The 19,153-nt window shown below is 39.3% G+C and overlaps 1 protein-coding gene across 3 annotated transcripts in view; it reads right to left on the reverse strand.

Moving 5' to 3' along the window:
- LRMDA (leucine rich melanocyte differentiation associated) overlaps window positions 1-19,153 on the reverse strand; it is a 1,316,517-nt gene that overhangs the window by 331,146 nt on the left and 966,218 nt on the right. The window lies entirely within an intron of this gene.

The following is a 19,153-nucleotide window of genomic DNA, read 5'->3' on the forward strand; positions in this document are numbered from 1 at the left end:
TCATATGTCAAAAATTCTTAAATGTCTTTCCCTAGAGCCAAGAAAACTATCTATCTCCACAGGAACATACAAACAGACTCTAAAATGGAATTCATCACCTCTGATGAATCTCTTTCACATCTCCTGAAAATCTTTTCTGTCTTGGTATATCAGTGAATGGTACTACCATCCAGGGGGAGCACAAAAAGACAACAATCAGTACGAAGGGAACATGACCAATCAGAATGGACACTCACCACTGAATTGGAGCAGGATCTTAGAGCCCCACCCCTACTCAAATGGGCTCAGTATTAACTCTTAATTAGGAGGATCGAGGGGCATATTGGCAATTTGGGAATTTCAGGATAAAGGCCTGAGTGGGAGGACCAATAAAGGGGTACTCTGGGAGATCTTAGGGAGCTTCCATGAAAGTATTTTAATATTTTAACAACCAGGCTTTGGTGCTATCATTCACTTAATTTGGAGCATCCTTGACTTTTTGTTCTGTTTCATCAGCAATTCAGTTTATCACTAAATCCTTTCAATTCAACCTCCTGGGTTTTCACCACCAGCATCACCCATATACCAATACACTGGTTGCGTTACTGAAGCCTTATCATCTGTTGGCTGGATTACTGCAAAACTTCCTATTTGGTATCCCTACTTCCACCTTTGTTCTCCGCCTATCGTTCTACTCACTCTCAGAGGGATTATTCTAAAGAGTCAATTCATAAACATTACTCCAAAGAAGATATGTAAACAGCCAAAAAGTAGATGAGAAAATGCTCAATATCACTGCTAATTAGGAAATGCAAATGAAAACTACAATGAGATACCATTTCATAACCATTAGGATAGCCATTATTAAATAATCATAATAAAGTAACAAGTATTCGTGAGAACAGAAAAACTAGAACTCTCATGAACTGTTGGTGGAATTGTAAAATGGTACAACTGCTATGGAAAACAGTATGGCATTACTCAAATAATTAAAAATAAAATTACCATATGATCCAGTAATTCCAACTCTGAGTAGACATTAAAAGAAATGAAAATAGAGTCTCAAAGAGATATTTGCACACTCATTTTCATAGCAGCTTGATTCACAGTAGCCAAAAGGTGGAAGCAACCCAAATGTTCATCAGTGGATAAACAGATTAAGAAAATGCAGTATATAAATACAACAGGATATTACTCAGCCTTAAAAATGAAAGTATTCTGAAACAAGCTACAACACAAACTTTGAAGATACTATACTAAGTGAAATAAATCAGTCACAAAAGACATATTAAAGGATTCCTCTCACATAAGGTACCTAGAGTAGTTAGGGGGCTTCCCAGGTGGCTAAGTGGTAAAGAATTAGACTGCCAAGCAGGAGACACGGGTTTGACCCCTAGGTCAAGAAGATCCCCTATAGAAGGATATGGGAACCCACTCCAGTATTCTTGCCTGGGAAACCCCATGGACAGAGAAGCCCGGTGGCTCCTATGGGGTTACAAAGAGTCAAGACACAATTTAGCAACTAAACAGCAGCATCAGAATAGTTAGATTCATAAAAACAGAAAGTGGCATGGTAGTTGCTGGGGCTGGGGGAGGGTAGAATGGGGAGCTACTGTGTAAAAGTCCAGAATTTGAATTTTGTCAGGTGTTAAAGTTTTAGAGATGGATACCCATGGTTGTTTAACATATGAATGTACTTCATGCCACTGAACTGTGAACTTATAAGTGATCAAAATGATAAATTTTATGTTATATTTTACCACAAAAAACACATATGTAAAATAAATATATGGCTAATTACTGAGGGAGGGGGAAGAATCAGTTCAATGACATCACTGACCTGGCAATCCCTCAGTGTTGGTGACCAAACTCTTTAATACAAATTAGATTTCCAGGCCCTTATATTTTACTCCTATCCATCTATCCATATTTGTCACTTGAAACTTGCCATCTCAGCCTAAATTCCAGCCTGGCCAGCTCCATGAAGTTGCCTGTGTATGCTGTGTGCTCTTGCCCAAGGACTTTGTACATGCTATACTCTCTTCCTGGGGTATTGTCCTCCCATTCTAGACATCCACCCCACAATCCAGCTAAATACATTTTATTCATCTTTCAAGTCACAAACCTTATTCTGTTAATTTCAAATTCACTTTAGATATCGCTCTCTCCAGAAAGTCTTTCCTGGCAAGCTCCTCCCTTCCTATCCAAAGTAAGGCATACGTGGATCTTCTGCATATTCTCATAGCAACGTGATTGCCTTAGCTGATTAAGAGCATGCATCTCCATGTGGTACACCTGAAACTAATATACTTTTGCGAGTCAACTATACTTCAATTAAAAAACACAATACCATCTATATTAACATCTTCAAAATAAAATACTTAGGTATAAATTCTACAAAATATGTACCAGATCTAAACAAGGAAAACTACAAAACTCTGATGAATGAAATCAGAGAAGAACTAAATCAATGGAGAGATAGTCCATGTTCATAGATAATTGTTAAGATGTCAGTTCTTCCCAACTTGGTCTGGAGATTCAATAGTTACACAAGCTATCTTATGGATATCAACAAAATGATGCTAAAGCTGACATGGAGAGTCAAAAGACCCAGAACAGCCAGCATGCTACTGAAAAACCACAAAGCTGGAGGACTGACACTATTCAACTTTAAGATTTTCTATAAAATTATAGTAATTAAGACAAAGTGGTACATGAAAGTGTGAAAGAACAGACAATTAGAACAACAGAACAGAATAAAGAGCTAAGAAATACATACCCATAAATACAGTTAACCAAACTTTGACAAAGTAGCAAGGGCAATGCAACGCAGCAAAGCCAGCGTCTTCAGCAGGCGGTGCTGGGACAAATGGACATCCACATGCAGAGGAAGAAGAATCTAGACCCAGACCTTACATCTTTCACAAAAATTAACTCAAGGTGGATCATAGGCCTAAAGGTAAAAATAAAACCCCTAGAAGATAATGTAACAGAAAACCTAGATGACCTTAGGTATGGTGATGCCTTTTTTGATACAAGACCAAATGTGTGACCTGTGAAAGAAATTAATAGCAAGCTGTACTACATTACAATTAAAAACTACTGCTCTATGAAGGATAATGTCAACGAGAATTAGAAAACAAACAATAGACTGGAAGAAAACATCTGCAAAAAACCACATCTAATAAAGGACTATTCTCCCAAATATACAAAAAGTCATAAAACTCAAGAAAGCAAACAACCTAATCAAAAATTGGTCCAAAATCATTAACAGATAGTTCATTAAAACAGACATACAGGTGGCAAACAAGCATCTAAGAAAGTGCTCCATACCACATGTCATCAGAGAAATGCAAATTAAAACAACACTAAACTAGAGATACCATATACCCCTATTAAAATGACCAAAATGTGACAATGCTGACAACATCAAACGGCAATGAGTATGTATAGTAAGAGAACGTATATAGTAGTATGTATAGTAACTCACTGCTGGTAGAAATGCCAAATGGTATAATCACTCTGGAAGACAGTTTGGAACTTCTTACAAAGTTAAACATAGTCTTAGCATATGATCCAACAGTCAGACTCCTCATTACTTACTCGAAAATGCTGAAAACTTATGTCTACATAAAAACCTACACACAGATGTTTACAGCAGCTTGATTCATAACTGCCAAAACTTATAAACAACCAAGATGTCAGTCAGTGAGTGAATGGATAAAGAAACTGTAGTACATCCAGTTATATCTAATAATAGAATATTATTCAGTGCCAAAGAGAAATAAGCTATCAAGTCACAAAAAAACTTGGAAGAACCTTAAACACATATTACTAAGTGAAAGAAGTCAATCTGAGAAGGCTATATACTGCATGATTTTATATGACATTCTAGAAAAAGCAAAACTATGGAGACATTAAAAAATCAGTGATAGCCAGGGGAGGAGTAAGGGAGGGAACAAGGGAAGCACAGAGAACAGAGAATGTTTATGGCAGTGAAAACACTCCATATGATACAGCACCGGTAGATATAATACATGTTGTTATACATTTCTCCAAACCTAAAGCATAAACAGAATTGAGAGTGAACTGAATAGTGAACTATGCACCCTGAGTGATAATAACATGTCAATATAGGTTCATCAATTGTAACAAATGTACCAGTGTGGTAGAGGATGTCGATATTGGAGGAAGAAGCCATGCATGTGTAGTGGCAGAGGAATAAGGGAAATCTTTGTATTCTCCTCTCAATTTTGTTATGAACCTAAAACTACTGTGAAAAAATAAAGTCTTTAAAATAATTACTTTTAGCCATTTAACTACTGGAAAAACCATAACTTTGACTAGATGGACCTTTGTTGGTAAAGTAATATCTCTGCTTTTTAATATGCTGCCTAGGTTGATCACAGCTTTTCTTTCAAGGAGCAAATGTCTTTTAATTTCATGGCTTCAAGTCACCATCTGCAGTGATTTTGGAGCCCCCCAAAATAGACAGTTTATCTCAGGCAATGAAGGGAGCATATGGCTTCCCTGATAACTCAGTTGGTAAAGAATCTGCCTGCAATGCAGGAGATATGGGTTCTATGCCTGGATTGGGAAGATCCCCTGGAGAAGGGAGAGGCTACCCACTCCAGTATTCTGGCCTGGAGATTTCCATGGACTGTATAGTCCATGGGGTCGCAAAGAGTTGGACGCAACTGAATGATTTTCACTTCACTTCAGGATATGAATGAAACCAGAAAGTTCAAAGGAAAGAATACTATGGGGCCTTCCTAGAAGTGTGGGGCATGCTTAGCGACACTGACATATAATTTCATTTTGGCCAAAGTAGTCTTTGGATGTTCACTTTTATTGTCTGAATAAGGGTTGATACATAGAAGTTTAGAGGTAGTAATCATTTCTGAGGATATTTAGGTCAACCCATTCTTATCTACTTATTTCTATTAAAATATGGTTGATTTACAGTTTGTGTTAGTTTGGGTATACAGAAAAGTGATTTAGTTATATATACATATGTATCTTTTTTTTTCAGATTCTTTTCCCTTATAGGTTATTATAAACTATTGAGTATAGTTCCCTGTGCTATACAGCAGAGCCTTGCTAGCAATCTATTTTATATACAGTAATGTGTATATGTTAGTCCTAAAACTTTGGCCAAAGAAGAGAAGCCACACGTACATTCCACATGAGTGGAATGAGGACCCAACCCCACTACTCTACTTTGCTTGCCTTTTCCTCTGCTACTAGAATTTGAAAAGCTAGAATAATTGAGTTTACAAACAGACCATTCACACTAGAAATTCTACCTCTTTCCCTCTAAGATCCCTTCTGAAAATGTCATACATTTTGGGGGCTTCTAGGGTGCACCCACATAATAGACCGTTCAATAAAGACCACTATGAACATGATTGTACAAATTGGTTGATACTTACTTTTATAGCTTCCTTAGAATGTTTAAGAAGCACCAACTGGAATATAGTACACTCAATTGCTACATAAAAGTAAAAGCAAAATAAAAGTTTCAGGTAAAGCAGAGTCATAAATCTAGGAGTTTAAGCTCCTCTCCTCAGGCCACTGAAAGCCAATTCCGCATTTCCTCTTACTTGCTGACAGCCTCTCGGGCGTTCAAATAGGAAAGAGTTGAAAACCAGGATTTCCGGTCCAATCTAATACTGGACAACACTTAATGGCTTAAGTAGATTAATAATAGTTGTGCTATTGGAATTTTGCCTTTCACCACCTTTCACCGTAAGCTTTGCCTGTACTTGATCTAGAGGGAGGCTGAATGCTGAAGAGTCTTTTACCAGACCTGCTCTCATTCAGCACCCCATCTGGAACTGACAACCCAATTTCGACACCAATCAATCAGTGAGAACTTATTGACTGCTACCATACTCTCCACAGTACCTATGATACTGGCAGAGACTTAGAAGAATTATTAAACTGGTTAACTTTCTCAAAGAAGTTAGAATTGAGTTGGGCTTTTAATATGAACAGACACAGAACAAACAGATCCAAACAAAATCATCATCAGTGGAAAGGGCTCACTTTTAGAAGACCCATGCTGTATGGGCTAAAGGGAAGAGCTCCAGAGAGCAATGAGAGCCAATAGGGATGTGGAGCCTGTAGTGGAGAGGAAGGGGCTTCCCTGCTGGCTCAGATGGTAAAGAATCTGCTTGCTAATGCAAGAGACGTGGGTTTGACCCCTGGGTGGGGAACATCCCCTGGAGGAGGAAGTGGCAACCCACTCCAATATTCTTGCCTGGAGAATCCCATGGACAGGGGAGCCTGGTGGGCTACCCATGGGGATACAAAGAGTCAGACGTGACTTAGTGACTGAGCACAGCCACGGTGGAGAGGAAGCTCCTCAATATGCCTTGAAGGATGCACAAAATGTGAACAAGAAAACAACAAAGGGAAGACAGTTCCAGGATAAAGTAACTAAGCAAAGATGAGTTATAGCTGTGGGAGAGCCTTACTAGAGAGTATAGAGTGGGAGCAGTAAGAAATCAGTTTGGTTAGAAAAAGAAAATTGGAAGTAAGAAAGACATAACTGGATATAACATTGGATATAAAATATGAAAATTTATTTTCAAATGTGTCTCTCTCCATTTAATGATAGCTTTCAGATGGCCATAACACTTCTGACATCTGTGGTATCTTGACAAGTTATCTAGCATATAATAAATACTTAAGATATAGTGAATAAATAAATGAACACATAAGTTGATTAAGAGAAAATGTCTCAGTAAATTATACCTAAAATTTGTCAGTCCAAGCATTCTTCTAAATATGAAAAGAAAAAAGTTTTCTGTAAGTATCATGTTACCCTCAACTAAACTTTCACCCAGAGAACAAAGAAACCATTTGTTCCAAAAAAAAAAAGAGTAAATACACACCACAGATACATCCTAGTGAACAAGATGGACAGGGCTTTATTCTTCTGGAGTTTACAACTAAGTGGAGGTTGGAGTGAGAGAGAAAGATAAATAAGAGGAGGGAGGGAGGGAAGGGAGGGAGGAACAGAAGGTGAGATGCACCAAAAATGCTAGAGAGTGACTAGTGTATATGTGGGTTTGGCTTTAAAGCCAGTAGCCTCATGAAAAGATGCTCATCACTGCTAATTATAGTTCAGTTCAGTCGCTCAGTCATGTCTGAGTCTTTGCAACCTCATGGACTGCAGCATGCCAGGCTTCCATCACCAGAGCTTGCTCAAGCTCATGTCCATCGAGTGGGTGATGCCATCCACCATCCAACTATCTCATCCTCTGTCGTCCCCTTCTCCTGCCTTCAATCTTTCCCAGCATCAGGGTCTTTTCCAGTGAGTCAGTTCTTTGCATCAGGTGGCCAAAATATTGGAGTTTCAGCTTCAGTATCAATCCTTCCATTGGATATTCAGGACTGATTTCCTTTAGGATGAACTGGTTGGATCTCCTGGCAGTCCAAGGGACTCTCAAGAGTCTTCTCCAACACCACAATTTGAAAGCATCAATTCTTTGGCTCTCAACTTTCTTTATAGTCCAACTCTCACATCCATACATGACCACTGGAAAAATCATAGCTTTGACTAGATGGACCTTTGTCACCAAAGTAATGTCTCTGCTTTTTAATATGCTGTCTAGGTTGGCCAAAGCTTTTCTTCCAAGGAGCAAGCATCTTTTAATTTCATGGTGGCAGTCACCACCTGCAGTGATTTTGGAGCCCAAGAAAATAAAGTCTGTCACTACTTCCATTATTTCCACATCTATTTCCCATGAAGTGATGGGACCAGATGCCATGATATTCATTTTTTGAATATTGAGTTTTAAGCCAATCTTTTCACTCTCCTCTTTCACTTTCATCAAGAAGCTCTTTAGTTCTTCTTCTCTTTCTGCCATAAGGGTGGTGTCATCTGTGTATCTGAGGTTATTGATAGTTTTCACAGCAACCTTGATTCCAGCTTGCGCTTCATCCAGCCCAGCATTTCTCATGATGTACTCTGCATATAAGTTAAACAAGCAGGATGACAATATACAGCCTTGACACACTCCTTTCCTGATCTGGAACCAGTCTGTTGATCCATGTCCGGTTCTAACTCGTGCTTCTTGACTTGCATACAGATTTCTCAGGAGGCAGGTAAGGTGGTCTGGTATTCCCATCTCTTTAAGAATTTTCCACAGTTTGTTGAGAAATGAAAATCAAAACTATAATGAGATTTCACTTTATACCAGTCAGAATGGCCTTCATCAAAAAGTCTACAAATAATAAATGCTAGGGAGGATGTGGGGGAAAAGGGACCCCTCCTCCACTATTGATGGGAATATAAATTGGTGCAGCCACTATGGAAAACAGTATGGATATTCCTCAGAAAACTAGAGCTGCCATATGATCCAGCAATCCCACTCCTGGACATATACTCGGCTAAAACTATAATTTGAAAAGACACAAGTGCACTATGTTCATAGTTGCGCTATCTACGATAGACAAGACATGGAGACAACCTAAAGCTCCATCAACATGAATGGATAAAGAAGACGTGGTGAATGTAATATTGCATGCTTGCTCACTAAGCTGCTTCAGTCATGTCCAACTCTCTGCCTATAGTTCATAGGCTCTATGGACTGTAGCCCACCAGGCCCCTTTGTCCATGGGGATTCTCCAGGCAAGAATGGTAGAGTGGGTTGCCATGCCCTCCTCCGGGGATCTTCCCGTCCCAGGGTTTAGCCATTAAAAAGAATGAAATAATGCCATCTGCAGCAACATGGACGGACCTAGAGATTATACTAAGTGAAGAAAGTCAGAAAGGGAAAAATAAATATCATATGATAATACTTATATGTGGAATCTAAAATAAGACAAAACTGAACATATCTACAAAACAAAAACATAGTCACAGATACAGAGAACAGAGGTATAGCTGCCAGTGGGAGGGAGGTGAGGGAAGGATGAGGGAAGGATTGGGAGTTTGGGATTAGTAAAAGCAAATTATTACACATAGGAAGAATAACTAACAAGGTCCACTCAATAGCACAGGGAACTATATTTGATTTCCTTTGATAAACTATAATGGAAAAGAATGTGAAAATTTTACAAACTGAGTCACTTTGCTATACAGCAGAAATTAAACACAACATGATATATTAACAAATACTTCAATGAAATTTTAAAAACAAAAATACAGGGAGTGGCCTGAAAAGACTTCTCTGAAGAGTTGACACTAGAGTTGAAGCCGCAATGACAAAAAGCAGCCAGCCTCACAAAGCGACCTCCAATCAGGGTGAACAGCCACAGGCAGAGAAGACAGCGTGTGCTCCAAGCACAGGAGGGAGGCCACTGCGCCTGGGCTATGTGCAGAGCCGAGGATAGAGAACAGAAGCCTGGGAAAGGAGCAGGGCCAATTCACAGGAGGCCTGGAAGGTTCCAGGCAACCTCCAGTTAAGGACAAAGCGTCAGCAAGCATGGTTACTGAAGAGACAAAAGACATCTCAGGAGCCGCAGGGCATAGTCTCTGTAGGAAATGTCCATTCTCATCAAATTGTCTGTTAGTCTCTGAGCCTGGAGACATGGCTATGAATTCAGCTCAGATTCAAGATTCTAGGACCATTCCTTGATTTATTTATAGACAATTAAGACTTGTAGCTTGAGGATTCTACTCATTCCTCACCATGGTAAATGTAGAGACTTTTGCCTCTATAAAAATCACTGCAAAACAGTAATTGTCCTTTTTCTGTGGTTAACTGTAACCCAGGCAAAAAGAGTGCCTTCTAAACAGTGCCTCCACTGCACTCCTTCTCTTCTTTCTCCTCCCGTGGCAGCCCAGGGAAGAGTATTCAGAACCGTTCAGTCCAAGCACATGATTCAGTAAAGGTGGCTGCCCCTTCCCGGCCCTGACTCAGCCCAGGGGAGAGCAGAAGCAGAAACTTCCCTTCCAGATGTTCAGTGAGGGGAGAAAGTCACTCCATCCTCCAGGGACAAAACAGTGCTTTGGATTTCAAAGGCGGATGTCCCAGAGGCCCCACCAGACTCACTCCACAAATTTTTGATGAATGACCGTGGCAGGCATCAACTTTGCAGATTAATGACCAAAAGAGTTTAGTTTATGTCTCAGTGGAAGATGATAAATTTTCTCTTGGCTTTGAGAATCTGAGGGATTGAGAAGCCCAGCTAACCACAGCACCTCTGCTTTCGTTCACGATGCTTTACCATGGATCGTTTACTTTCTACATTCCCCTTTCAGTGGGTTTTCATAAATGTAAGCAAAACAGGCAGCACACCTCTTTGTTCTGCTTCTTTCGCAATATGATGGCTACCAAGTGATTAGAAATTGTCTTTGGGTTGGTATAGTTGGTGGAAAATCACTGAGGTTTGTTGTGAAATTCATTCCCAACTCATAACTCAAGTAGACACTGAGTGGCTTGTTTTCCAACTTTAGACTAGGCTGCTTAAGAGTACTTGTGTCAAAGTAAAAATGTAACTCAAGGCCAAACCCCATCTGTGTGTGTGTGCGTGTGTGCATGTGTGCACAAACATATGTGTGTCTTTTACACAGTGTAAAGTTCATACCCAGAAGTAGTAAGGTACAAGCTAAAACCTGAGCTGAGTCAGGATTATGATTATTTTTTTCTACCCTCCCCCATTTCTCCATCTTAACAAGGCCTTATTCTTTCATATCCTGTTAAACATTATGGACAATGTTTCCATGAGAAGAGATATTATTACTTGTCTATTCCCCTCATCATATTTTGCACAAACCATCATATAAATGAACAATCCATCATCTTTATTGAACAATGACAACCTGCCTAGCTCTTTTCTAGGTATTTCTTGGGGATACAAGGACAGAACACGGCATGCTCCCTACCTCACAATCCATCTGAGAGCGTAAGTGGAACTCCACAGAGCACTGCAAGATGATAGGTAAGCAGGAAGGCATGGAAATATCAAAGTACATAGCTAGAATATAGTCTGGAGAGGACTGTGTGAGATGGAGGGCATTTTCACGGGACCTTGATGTATAGGTAGGAGTTAGACAAAATTGCAAAAGCTAGTGAAGTGGATATTCTGTGCTAAGTGCGGTGACATGTGAGGTGAGGGTATGGAAGTAGAGTGTGGGTTTCCAGGTGGGAAGGATTAGATAATAAGGAAACAATACATCACAAGGGCTTGGAACATCAGAAAGAAGAGTTAAACAAAGAAGATGGGTTGTTAAGGGAGGGTAGGTGAGGGTCACAACAATGAAAATAAGAGTTCAATTTCCCAACTACTTGGAATATATTTAAAGAGAAATTGCAGGTAGGTGATGCATATTATGAGTGATACCTATAAACAACTGTCAATTCCACTTTGGCTTCTCACTGAAAGAGTTAAAAACTTAATATTCTTCCATTTTTTTCAGTTAGCATGATAAAAAAAATAAAGACAACCAATCTCAAATAAATGACATTTTAATATGACATTAAAAGATTCCAAAATGAGAGACACCAAGGGAACATTTCATGCAAAAATGGGCTCAATAAAGGACAGAAATGGTATGGACCTAACAGAAGCAGAAGATATTAAGAAGAGAAGAACTGTATACAGAATACACAGAAGAACTGTACAAAAAAGATCTTCACGACCCAGATAATCACGATGGTGTGATCACTGACCTTGAGCCAGACATCCTGGAATGTAAAGTCAAGTGGGCCTTAGAAAGCATCACTACGAACAAAGCTAGTGGAGGTGATGGAATTCCAGTTGAGCTATTCCAAATCCTGAAAGATGATGTTGCTGTGAAAGTGCTGCACTCAATATGCCAGCAAATTTGGAAAACTCAACAGTGGCCACAGGACTGGAAAAGGTCAGTTTTCATTCCAATCCCAAAGAAAGGCAATGCCAAAGAATGCTCAAACTACCGCACAATTGCACTCATCTCACACGCTAGTAAAGTCACGCTCAAAATTCTGCAAGCCAGGCTTCAGCAATATGTGAACCGTGAACTTCCTGATGTTCAAGCTGGTTTTAGAAAAGGCAGAGGAACCAGAGATCAAATTGCCAACATCCGCTGGATCATCGAAAAAGCAAGAGAGTTTCAGAAAAACATCTATATCTGCTTTATTGACTATGCCAAAGCTTTTGACTGTATGGATCACAATAAACTGTGGAAAATTCTGAAAGAGATGGGAATATCAGACCACCTGATCCGCCTCTTGAGAAATCTGTATGCAGTCAGGAAGCAACAGTTACAACTGGACATGGAACAATAGACTGGTTCCAAATAGGAGAAGGAGTATGTCAAGGCTGTATATTGTCACCCTGTTTATTTATCTTATATGCAGAGTACATCATGAGAAACGCTGGACTGGAAGAAACACAAGCTGGAATCAAGATTGCTGGGAGAAATATCAATCACCTCAGATATGCAGATAACACCACCCTTATGGCAGAAAGTGAAGAGGAACTAAAAAGCCTCTTGATGAAAGTGAAAGAGGAGAGTGAAAAAGTTGGCCTAAAGCTCAACATTCAGAAAACGAAGATCATGGCATCTGGTCCCATCACTTCATGGGAAATAGATGGGGAACCAGTGGAAACAGTGTCAGACTTTATTTTTGGGGGGCTCAAACATCACTGCAGATGGTGACTGCAGCCATGAAATTAAAAGACGCTTACTCCTTTGGAAGGAAGGTTATGACCAACCTAGATAGCATATTCAAAAGCAGAGACGTTACTTTACCAACAAGGTTCGTCTAGTCAAGGCTATGGTTTTTCCTGTGGTCATGTATGGATGTGAGAGTTGGACTGTGAAGAAGGCTGAGCGCCGAAGAATTGATGCTTTTGAACTGTGGTGTTGGGGAAGACTCATGAGAGTCCCTTGGACTGCAAGGAGATCCAACCAGTCCATTCTGAAGGAGATCAGCCCTGGGATTTCTTTGGAAGGAATGATGCTAAAGCTGAAACTCCAGTACTTTGGCCACCTCATGCGAAGAGTTGACTCATTGGAAAAGACTCTGATGCTGGGAGGGATTGGGGGCAGGAGAAGGGGACGACAGAGGATGAGATGGCTGGATGGCATCACTGACTCGATGGACGTGAGTCTGAGTGAACTCCAGGAGTTGGTGATGGACAGGGAGGCCTGGCGTGCTGCGATTCATGGGGTCGCAAAGAGTCGGACACGACTGAGCGACTGATCTGATCTGATCTGAAGTGACATACAAATGATTTTAGAAACATTGCTTCCACTCTGATGTGGAATCAATAAGAACAACACAAAGCTGACTTATATTACAGTCAATGGCCAATGGGAGGGATCATTTATAAAAGGCAGTTAAGGAGAATTTGACTTGCTTTCCTGCATTAAAACAAGACAGGCTCATAAAAGGCACACTGGTTACGAGTAGGATGACTAAGTTTTTTGAGAACCAACTGAGGGTGCATCTATACCAGAACCTGCCCTCAGAATAATCCATAACAAAGTCATTAAACACATGTATAGTTGCTGCTGTTGCTCAGTCGCTAATTCATGTCTGACTCTTTGTGACACCATAGACTATAGCATGCCAGGCTCCTCTTTCTTCCACTATCTCCCAGAGTTTGCTCAAATTCATACCCACTGAGTTCGTGATATTATTTAATCATCTCATCCTCTGCCGCCCCCTTCTCCTTTTGCTTTCAGTATCTCCCAGCACGAGTGTGTTTTCCAATGTGTTGGCTCTTTGCATCAGTGGACCAAGGTATTGGATACTTTTCTAATCAATATTCAGAGTTGATTTTCTTTAGGATTGACAGGCTTGATCTCCTTACAGTCCAAAGGACCCTCAAGAGTCTTCCCCAACACCACAGTTTGAAAGCATCACCTCTTTGGCTCTCAGCTTTCTTTATGGTCCAACTCTCACATCCATACATGACTGCTGGAAAAACCTTAGCTTTGACTAGACGGACCTTTGTTGGCAAAGTGATGTCTCTGTGTTTTAATATGCTCTTTAGGTTTGTCATAGCTTTTCTTCAAAGGAGCAAGTGTCTTTTAATTCCATGGCTGCAGTCATTGTCTGCAGGGATTTTGGAGCCCAAAATCTGTCACTGCTTTTACTTCCCTATTTGCCATGAAGTGATTACTTTAACATAAAAATATGAAGAATTCATTTGTATTTGAAATCACATATTATTCTATATTATTTACCTTTCATCGACCCAAATCCTATAATTTAACCAAAAAGGAGGACTAGTTAATAGTGGCAGTTAACAATAATTAATCATAAGACTAACTAAACATATACGTGGGAAAATTTTAACAATATTTTTATAATGTTTCTTGTCCTCTGATACAGCAATTTATTTTAACTTTTAAACTCTTTATTTGATATTTAAATTTTACTACCTTATCATATTATTCTATAGTCTTAAAATATGTAAATATATTACTTTTTAAAGGGAGAATGAAAATATAAACATATTATCTATATTTAATAAAAAATAACAATGATATATTTTTTAATATGATATAATAGGATATTTTTACTTCTACTATTCCCTTTTCAAATAATACTTCTCTGAACTGCCTGTAGCATTTGGGATACCTTCTTCTCCTTCATGTAGTGGTGACTGAATATAGTCAAATGTAAAATTCTCTTTGACTTGTGACTCTGCTCTTATCAAGCCTACAATTTAGTGTTCTAGTGTCAGTCCAACGTGGAGACATCAAACTCAACACCATGTCAGTGAAAGTGCTTCAGCAAGGAACACTTCAGAGTTTACTTACTAGCAAGCACAGGATCTTAAGACTTATAGGAATTCATTTTCTGCTCTCCAAAACTGTTCCTCCACCTTGTATCTACATGCTTATTTTGATAGATCAGCAATTTGTCAACCAGATAGTTACATGATCATTTATCATAGAGATGGTCCATGTCCATTGTTTATAAAACATTAGGAAGCAAATTAGATGCCATAATAAGTAAATGTCTTTTTCTAGGGGGAAATAGTTTTAAGGCACAGAGATAATTCAAACTGGTGAAATTGCAGTTGGATTCCAAGTAAGTTATAGTTTTAATAAAGAAATTGAGAAAGATGTGTTTGAATCGGCTGTTCACTTGATTCATTTTTGGTTGTTTAGAAGCAGCCTTATTTTCCCAAACTGAGGTTTTTCCTTTGTACGCATTTTTCTCTATACTATACATAACATCAGACAACACAGATAATTCTTTTCTAGGCTCCTTGTGACCTCTTCATAGATTATCAAAGAGCAGAAACACCCTATAAATTTCTGTTTTACTGTAATCCTTTTCTCCATGCTTATCCTTAAAGGATTCCAAATTAGTGAAACATTCTTCTCACCTCATACTCTGAAAATATGAGTTAGAGCAAGGCAACATTTTAACATCTTTTCTGTGGGTATCAATAATTATAGCCATTTTGTAGACACATATCTAAAAAAGTTGTCTCCATTTCTATTAACTCAAATATTTCAAGTGCTTTGGCTTGCTTTGAGGAAGCTGAAAGTGACCTAAATTTCTCATTATGAAGGATTCAAAATCACAGGGAAGCATAGTATTCCCATTTGAGCAGTCTTATAAACAGGGTGGACAGGATATTTAGCTGGTGAGATCATGATGCTGGGAAAGTTGAGGGCAGGAGGAGAAGGGGATGACAGAGGATGAGATGGTTGGATGGCATCACCGAGTTGATGGATGTGAGTTTAAGCAAACTCCAGGAGATGGTGATAGAGAGGATAGCCTGGTGTGCTGTATCCATGGCATCACAAAGATGCGGATACGACTGAGTCACTAAACTGAACTGAAAAACTTCAAAAGTAAATGGCATTTAACAATATTTACATTTGCATTATCTGCCAATATGCAGTGAGTATAGAGTGAAGTATAACTTGCATTTAGATAAGATAACAATCTTTTATGTTTTCTGCAGTTTCATTAAAATCTTCACCAAAATTAAGAAGATCATCTGAAATTTGATTTTTCAAGTCCAAATACTCAAGAATCGGAGGGAAAATTATCTTGTTGCTGTGATTTGAGGGGCCACTTGATCTACTGCAGAAAGCATGGTTATTCAACAGATTTGAAAAAACAGCTCTACTCTCTAGAGGGTCAACATATTTGGTATTCCAAATGTCCCCTTTTGTTAATCCATAGGACATTTAAACCACAAAGTATGCATCAGAAAATACAACTTTAATCAGTTTCATAGAGCAATCATGAGAATAATATGATAATGCAGCTTGTATGTGCAACATACCCAGGATAACTCAGTGGGGCCTATTTTCTGCTAAATGTTGGTACCTTTCTTGGAAGATGAAAAAGCTTTGACTGATTTAGAAGTACTTGTATGTCTCATCCCAAAACTGAGATTCAATTTTCTTATGTGCCCCTGCATCTTCTCCATGTCCAATTCCAAATTCTTTTTAATTTTTAAAAATGATATCTACATAGCATGCAAAATACTCTGATTATTTATCAGCCCAATTAAGTGGCATGAGTCTTTTCATCTTTAATTAAAATAAGATCCATGAAAGTGAAAGTGGAGAGTGAAAAAGTTGGCTTAAAGCTCAACATTCAGAAAACAAAGATCATGGCATCCAGTCCCATCACTTCATGGGAAATAGATGGGGAAACAGTGGAAACAGTGTCAGACTTTATTTTGGGGGGCTCCAAAATCACTGCAGGTGGTGACTGCAGCCATGAAATTAAAAGACGCTTACTCCTTGGAAGGAAAGTTATGACCAACCTAGATAGCATATTCAAAAGCAGAGACATTACTTTGCCAACAAAGGTTCGTCTAGTCAAGGCTATGGTTTTTCCTGTGGTCATGTATGGATGTGAGAGTTGGACTGTGAAGAAAGCTGAGCACCAAAGAATTGATGCTTCTGAACTGTGGTGTTGGAGAAGACTCTTGAGAGTCCCTTGGACTGCAAGGAGATCCAACCAGTCCATTCTGAAGGAGATCAGCCCTGGGATTTCTTTGGAAGGAATCATGCTAAAGCTGACACTCCAGTACTTTGGCCACCTCATGCGAAGAGTTGACTTATTGGAAAAAACTCTGATGTTGGGAGGGATTGGGAGCAGGAGGAGAAGGGGACGACAGAAGATGACATGGCTGGATGGTATCACTGACTCGATGGACGTGGGTCTGAATCAACTCCGGGAGTTGGTGATGGACAAGGAGGCCTGGCGTGCTGCGATTCATGGGCTCGCAGAGAGTCAGACATGACTGAGTGACTGAATTGAACTGAACTGAACCTTCTTTGAGATGTCTAGGTCATACTAGTATTGGTGCTTGAATCATCTTCATCTTTGTGATCTGAATTCTTAGAAAATATGTTCACAATAGTTACATGTAAAAAATTAATGCCATCTTGATACAAAGCACAATATTTAAGCTACACATTCCACAGACAAAGTCAAATAGATGGATGGTTAATGCTTGCAATCACAATGTAGTGAAGAAGTACGCTTAAGTTGCATCAGTTGGAATGAAACAACAGTGGATGATTCATCAGTGTGAACTTCAAATCATGGTTATAACACAAAGCAGGAAAACAGTGACAGCAACTCCAGAAGGCAGATAATCTATGCTATACCTTCTTCAAGCGAAAAACAGCTTTGCTTCCCGTGACTATCCTTTGAGGCTGCCATATGGATTTTAAACTTTTACACCAACCTTTGGCATTCATCATCAAAGCCCAAGATGTTTCGTATCCCAGGGACAGGATTCCCAGGATGCAGGAGTTTCAGGGCTAACATCATGACAGCAGCAGGCGGTCCAGGACAGTTCAGGCTTGTAGGACGGTGATACCATTCAGTACAAATACTAGCAAAGTTTACAACAAAAAGAATCATCAAACCAATCATCTTCTAAAGACACAATGTATTAATAGATGGAACAGGCTATTTATTTGAAATGCATCTTGGAAGTTATGACCCACATTCAAAAGTGAGTTGAATAAAGAAGAAGATGCCTATCTGAAAACAGTATAAAACTGACCAATTGTGCAAAGGTAAAGACATTTAAGGTGACTCAAAACCTATACAACTGATGGCTGTAGGAGAAAATATGTAGAAGGAACAAACTATGGACCAGCCCACCATTCCGCTGGCCCCTGCCCTGCCCTGTGACTTGTGCTTTTGGAGAGTGTTAAATTATTAAGACCCTGGGGGCTCTCCCTATTCTCTAGCGCCTCTTATTTATATTAGTTTCCTGTTTAATAAAAACTCTGAAAATAAGTCACTGTTATCCATCTGAATGCTTAGTTCCAAAGAATAGCAAGGAGAGATAAGAAAGCCTTCCTCAGTGAGCAATACAAAGAAATAGAGGAAAACAATAGAATGGGAATGCCTAGAAATCTATTCAAGAAAATTAGAGATACCAAGGAACATTTCATGCAAAGATGAGCACAATAAAGGACAGAAATGGTATGGACCTAACAGAAGCTCAAGAGATTAAGAAGAGTTGGCAAGAATACACAGAAGAACTATACAAAACAGATCTTTATGACACAGAAAACCAAGATGGTGTGATCACTCACCTAGAGTCAGACAGCCTGGAACGCAAGTCAAGTGGGCCTTAGGAAGCATCTCTAAGAACAAAGCTAATGGAGGTGATGGAATTCCAGTTGAGCTACTTCAAATCCTAAAAGATGAAGCTGTGAAAGTGCTGCACTCAATATGTCAGCAAATATGAGTGGCCACAGGACTGGAAAAGGTCAGTTTTCATTCCAATCCCAAAGAAAGGAAGAAAGGTAATGCCAAAGAATGTTCAAAATACCACACAATTGCACTCATCTCACACACTAGCAAAGTAATGCTCAAAATTCTCCAAGTCTAAGCTTCAACAGTATGTGAACTGAGAACTTCCAGGTGTTCAAGCTGTATTTAGAAAAGCCAGTGGAACCAGAGATCAAATCACCAACATCCACTGGGTCACTGAAAAAGCAAGAAAGTTCCAGAAAAACATCTACTTCTGCTTTATTGACTACACCAAAACCTTTGACTGTGTGGATCACAACAAACTGTGGAAAACCCTTAAAGAGATGGGAATACTAGACCACCTGACCTGCCTCCTGAGAAATCTGTATGCAGGTCAAGAAGCAACAGGTAGAACTGGACATGGAACAACAGACTGGTTCCAAATTGGGAAAGGAGTATGTCAAGGCTGTACATTGTCACCCTGCTTATTTAACTTATATGCAGAGTACATCATATGAAATGCT

The sequence above is a fragment of the Bos grunniens genome, chromosome 28 (genome assembly GCF_055505025.1).
Source record: "Bos grunniens cultivar Pamir isolate PY7600 chromosome 28, Bosgru_T2T1.0, whole genome shotgun sequence".
Taxonomy (NCBI): domain Eukaryota; kingdom Metazoa; phylum Chordata; class Mammalia; order Artiodactyla; family Bovidae; genus Bos; species Bos grunniens.